Consider the following 6,516-nt stretch of genomic DNA (forward strand, 5'->3'; position numbering starts at 1 on the left):
GGTAGAATGACCTGGAGTCCCTCTCCACTCTAAACGAGGCATACCCAGTAAAGCTAAGGTCACAGTCATGGCATGGCAGTCCAAGATAGCGTGATAGGGTGATAACTAGTGCATCCCCAATATGATATCAAAGTCAACCATATCTAAAAGCAACAGATCTACACGAGTCTCCAGACCCCCAATCACCAAAACACAAGAGCGATAGACTCGATCGACCACGATGGAATCACCCACCGGCGTAGACACATAAACGGGAATACCCAACGCATCACTAGGCATGATCAAATACGGGGCAAAAATAGGATGACACATACGAATACGTAGACCCAGGGTCAAATAGCACTGAAGCATTTCTATCACAAACCAGAATAGTACCTGTAATGTCTGCATCTGAAGACTCAGCCTCTGGCCTGGCTGCTGGCTGGCCTCCACCTCCGGCGGCCTGAGCTCCACCTCTATGACCTCTACCTCCACCTCTAACACCCCTGCCACCGCCTCTAGCTGGCTGAGCAGGCTGTGGAATCTCTGGTGCCTGAATCCTAGTACGAGAACTTGATGCTGAAAGCTGCTCGAAGCTCGAGGGCAAGATCTGACAATGTGCCTCGGGTCACCACAAGCGTGGCAAGACCTCGACCGCTGCGACTGAGCACCCCTCAACCTTGGGCAAGCCCTCCTGAGGTGACCATGCTCACCACACTCATAGCATCCACGCGAATGTTGTAGCTGAGGAAACTGAGACTGACCCTATCGACCTGAATGGCCACCTGAAGTACCATGAGTGACCTGGAGAGCTGACTGAAAGGGCCTAGGAGGATGGCCTCTGCCATAAGAACCTCTACCTCCTGACGAGGTACCACTGAATCTGCCTGCATGACAGGGCCTCTTATCCGACCCATGACCACCTCCCTGTGGCAGAACCATCTCAACTCTACGGCCCACATTGGCCGCCTCCCAAAAAGTGATCTCACTCCCGGTCAGAGCCACTATACCCGGCTGACCTGCCGCGACTGGCTGAACCACTGGAACCTGAACCTGGGAAGCTACCTGCTCCGGAGTACGTGTAGCAGGAGTCTGAACCCCTCCTCCAGCCTGAGGAGTGGCTGGTGCTACTGGAATCAAACCCGCTCGAGTGACACTCTCCACGAAGCCTACCAATCGGACTAGAGCGTCCTGAAGAACTGGGTGGCAATGAACCCCTCTAGGACCTGAGCTGAGGCTGGAACCTCCTCCTCCAAATCAACCTGAGGCTCCGCCACTGGGGCTGCTGCTGGGGACTCGGACTGCTGAGCGGTAGATGAAGAAGCGCGAATTCTCGCCATCTGCGAAAGAACAGAGTAGAAATTCAATCGGTGTTCGAGAAGCAGCACCGCACGACAAGAAAGAACAAATGTGATGTTTTCCTAACTCTGTAGCCTCTGGGGGATAAATACAGACGTCTCCGTACCGATCCCTCAGACTCTACTAAGTTTGTCCGTGAGTTGTGAGACCTATGTAACCTAGTGCTCTGATACCAACTTGTCACGACCCGAATTTTCCACCCTCGGGAGTCGTGATGGCGCCTACTCGTAGAAGCTAGGCAAGCCAAATTTAGCTACTTTTCGTTTACAACATAATCCCTTTTTAACAATTTATAGCAACAATATAAAAACAACAAAATTAAATAGTAGTGGAAGTCTTAATTATAGAAACTGAATCAAAATGCGGAAGAGTCAGTATAAGCCTCTACCCAAGAATGGTGTCACAATACTCACGAACTGCTAAGAATTTCTAAATACAAAGGTCTGAAGGAAAAATATAAGCTGTTTGTCTCGAAGACAATGAGGCAACAGGCTAAAAAAAACAGAATAAGGGAGACGCCGGGCCTGCGGACGTCTGCAAGGCTACCTCGGGTCTCGCTTGACGCAAGGCCTGCTCCCGTACTAATGCTGTTGCTGCTCAAATGCTGCTCCAACACCGGGATCTGTGCAAAAGAGCACAGAGTGTAATATCAGCACAACTGACCCCATGTGCTGGTAAGTGCCTGGCCTAACCCCGGCGAGGTAGTGACGAGGCTAGAACAAGACTCCAGATAAACCTGTGCAGATATATATATATATACAAGTACAACGGAAAAATAGCAAGAAAATAACAATTTAAGCTGGGGAAGGGAGCATGCTTTAGGGGTGACCGATAGAAACAAAATATCAGGAATAATTGTACATACATCTACAGTTTAACTCCTAACAATAATGAAAAGATAAGGCAACTTTCATATTCAACTCATCTTGTTGCAGGCGTGCAACCCGATCCCATTTCTCAATATCTCGTGGTAGGCGTACCACCCGCTCCCATTTCAATGTCACTCGTGGTAGGCGTACCACCCGCTCCTATTTCGGTATAACTCGTGGTAGGCTTACCACCCGCTCCCATTTCAATATATCATTTGTGGTAGGCGTACCACTCGCTCCCATTTCAATATTATTTGTGGTAGGCGTACCACTTGCTCCCATTTCAATATATCATTTGTGGTAGGCGTACCACTTGCTCCCATTTCAATATCATTTGTGGTAGGCGTACCACTCGCTCCCATTTCAATATATCATTTGTGGTAGGCGTACCACTCGCTCCCATTTCAATATATCATTTGTGGTAGGCGTACCACTCGCTCCCATTATCACTCGAGCCAATGCTCCAAAGATTTACTTATCTCATATACCTTCACAATTTGTATTTCAATTCGAGCCAACGCTCCACGAATTTTAAAGGTCACAATTCCTTTCACAAGCTCTTTACAACGTTTAGAAGTCATCAATTAAGCATGGAAGGTATAACAAAATCCAAACTATTCGCAAAATACGGACTCACGGTCATGCTAGACACCAATGTATAGATACTCGTCACCATGCCTATACATCGTACTTGACAATCAACAAGTAGCAAATAAGACTCAACTCCTATTCCCTCAAGCTAGGGTTAGACCAAACACTTACCTCGATGCCTTGAATTCCACTCAAACCTCAACTATCGCTTTACCCCGTGATTCCACCTCCAATCCGCTGAATCTAGCCACCAATTACTTAATTACTTTAATAAACACTAAATGAATCAATTTGAATGCATAAAAATGAATTTCCCAAAGTTTTTCCCAAAATTTCCAAAATTGCCCCCGGGACCACNCCCATTTCTCAATATCTCGTGGTAGGCGTACCACCCGCTCCCATTTCAATGTCACTCGTGGTAGGCGTACCACCCGCTCCCATTTCAATATATCATTTGTGGTAGGCGTACCACTCGCTCCCATTTCAATATCATTTGTGGTAGGCGTACCACCCGCTCCCATTTCAATATATCATTTGTGGTAGGCGTACCACTCGCTCCCATTTCAATATCATTTGTGGTAGGCGTACCACCCGTTCCCATCTTAATATATCATTTGTGGTAGGCGTACCACCCGTTCCCATTTTAACCCAACACAGTATCACAAAGAGAATCCCGGCAAGGGAACAAGATAATATAATGTTTTCCCGGCAAGAGAACAAGAATATCAAATCAACTAGCCCGGCAAGGGAGATCCAGCTATAACCAACCTTATTCAATTTCTACTTAACACAATTAACCAATACTCAGTCATAACTAAATATTTGTTCAGCATCAAAGGTCTTCAACCAAGTCCTCATAGAATCAATTAGGAATACAACAATTTAGCAATTTAGGACTCACGTTCATGCTCGACACCAACGTATAGATACTCGTCACCATGCCTATACATCGTACACAGCACCAAAACAAGTAGCAAATATGACTCGACTCCTAATCCCTCACGCTAAGGTTAAACCAAACACTTACCTCGATGCTTTGAACTCAATTCAAGCCTCAACTATGGCTTTACCCCGTGATTCCACCTCCAATCCGCTCGAATCTAGCCACAAATTACTCAATTACTTTACTAAACACTAAATGAATCAATTTGAATGCATAAAAAATGGATTTGCCAAGTTTTTTCCAAAAATTCCAAAATTGCCCCCGGGCCCACGTGGTCAAAACCAGAAGTTCGAACCAAAACCCGGTTACCCATTCCCCCACGAACTCAAATATGTAATTTATTTTGAAATCGGACCTCAAATTGAGGTCCAAACCCCTAATTTTAGAAAAACCTAGGTTCTACCCAATACCCCCAATTTTACCCATGGAAATCCTTGATTTTAAGTGGAAAACATGTTAAATGATGTTAATAAGTGAAAGAATTAAGTAGAAATCGACTTACAAATGATTTGGTATGAAACTTGTTCTTGAAAAATCGCCTAAGGAGTTGTATTTTGAAAGCGGGGTGAAAAATGATTCAAAATTCGACTATGTATGGAAAAATGCAGGTTGCAGATATAGAAATTGCGAACTGGGTTGCGAACCCCGACCAAATATGGGAAAAGCGAACCAGGGTTCGCATTTGCGAACCATCATGAAAACCCAGACTTCGCATTTGCGAGTAAAAAGTCGCATTTGCGACATGGCCCACTTTCGCATTTGCGAACCAAACGGTCGCATTTGCGACCCTATGCAGGATTCCCCATTCTCGCAATTGCGATCAAAGGCTCGCATTTGCGAGCTCGCAAATGCGAAGATACCAGAATTGAAGATACCAGATTTTTCAAAAATGCAAAAATGCAATCCGACGCCTATCCAAAACTCACCCGAGCCCTCGGGGCTCCAAACCAAATATGCACACAACCTCATTAACATTTTACGGACTTACTCGTGCGATCAAATCGCCAAAATAACATCAAAAACAACGGATCAAGCCTCAAAACTCATGATTTCTTCCAAATTTTCATGAAACATCAATTTTCCATTTTAAGTCCGAAACACGTCAAACGACGTCCGTTTTCAACCAAACTTTACAGAAAGTTCTTAAACCACATATAAGACTTGTACCGGGCGCCGGAACCAAAATACAGGCCCAATACCATAGTCTTTTAATCAAATTTCATTTCCAATTTTCATAATTATTTCCAGAAAACAATTTCACACAAAAATTCATTTCTCGGGCCTGGGACCTCGGAATTCGATTCCGGGCATACGCCCAAGTCCCATATTTTCCTACGGACCCTCCGGGACCGTCGAATCACGGGTCCGGGTCCGTTTATCTAAAATGTTGACCGAAGTCAAATTTATTCATTTTAATATCAAAATTTAGCATTTTCTCATAGGATTCATATTTAAGCTTTCCGGCTACGCGCTCGGACTGCGCACGCAAATCGAGGCAACCCTAAACGAGGTTTTCAAGGCCTCGAAAGCACAAAATGGGTAAGAAAACAGGTGATGACCCTTTGGGTCGTCACACTGTAGAGCACAAAATGAGCAGAAAATGGGGGTATGGGGCTACAACTATCGAAACGACCGGCAGGGTCGTTACAGTAAGAGAAAAGAAGCTAATCAACATGTTAACAGCAACCATCTCCTAATCATGTGCGACATCTAGAATCTATGTGCTCGAGGTAGTGTGTCTTTCCACAAGTTTCCCTTGATCAAATGTGTCTGTATGTTGTCCATCTATGGTTCAACTATTTTCTCATTCAATTAACTGCTAAAGTAAATTCTTTATGTAATTTCTGCCATTTTTCTATGTTAAATCTTCATTCAGTGAAGGAAGCTCATGATAAGGATGCCAAAATCCATGATCATATGACAATGGCCGAAAAAGAAGGACCGTTGTTGCTATGTTGCCTCAAAAATTGAGAGGAAACAAGTGATTGCCTTCTTGCAAACACAAATCATGTCAAAAAGATCTCAAATGCAGGGTCAAGTTTTTCCCCTCCATAGAGTTCTTTGCAAAGATAAAGATGTGGTTCATCCTTTTTATATTTTTTTAAAATGGTAAGCCACGAAGCTGTATTGCTTGAAATTTTCTTAAATTCATATCTATTTGTCAAGAACGACAGTATAACGTGATTGTTGCTATTTTGATACTTGGACATACATATAGTTTAACCCCCCCAAGGCTCCTTCTGCATTAGTTTTGTCAGGTCAACCCAAAATTTGTCTCTCCTAGTTATTCATTAATTCTTTTTGTTTCCTCTCTTGTCGCATGATACAACTCTTCGAATTTTATCCTTAAATAACTCCGTCCCATCTCTATATGATTTCTTAGTAATTATAGCAACCGACAACATTCAACTTTAGAATAACAGATTATATAGTAGAATTCATCCGAATTACATCGAGATAATGCCAACCTATTCCCATATACAATGATTAATTCTAGAGCAACCAGCAGGTACCCTAATGTATTAACTGTTGAATCAGATTTTAGATGTAATATGCTTAATGGCAGACATGCTATATAGTGAAACTGCATATGATTTTGCTAGACAATACGGAGGATTAGTGTGTCATCTTCAGGAGAAGACTCGGACTTCCAAAAATAAGAAGCAATCTTTGCATTATCAAGTGTGATAATTCTTTTCTTTCGGAGCGCTTTATCTAACACAGAACAAGAAAAGTTCTTTTCTTTTGGAGCGCTACCCAAAAATATAAGATAAT

The sequence above is a fragment of the Nicotiana attenuata genome, unplaced genomic scaffold (genome assembly GCF_001879085.1).
Source record: "Nicotiana attenuata strain UT unplaced genomic scaffold, NIATTr2, whole genome shotgun sequence".
Classification (NCBI taxonomy): Eukaryota; Viridiplantae; Streptophyta; class Magnoliopsida; order Solanales; family Solanaceae; genus Nicotiana; species Nicotiana attenuata.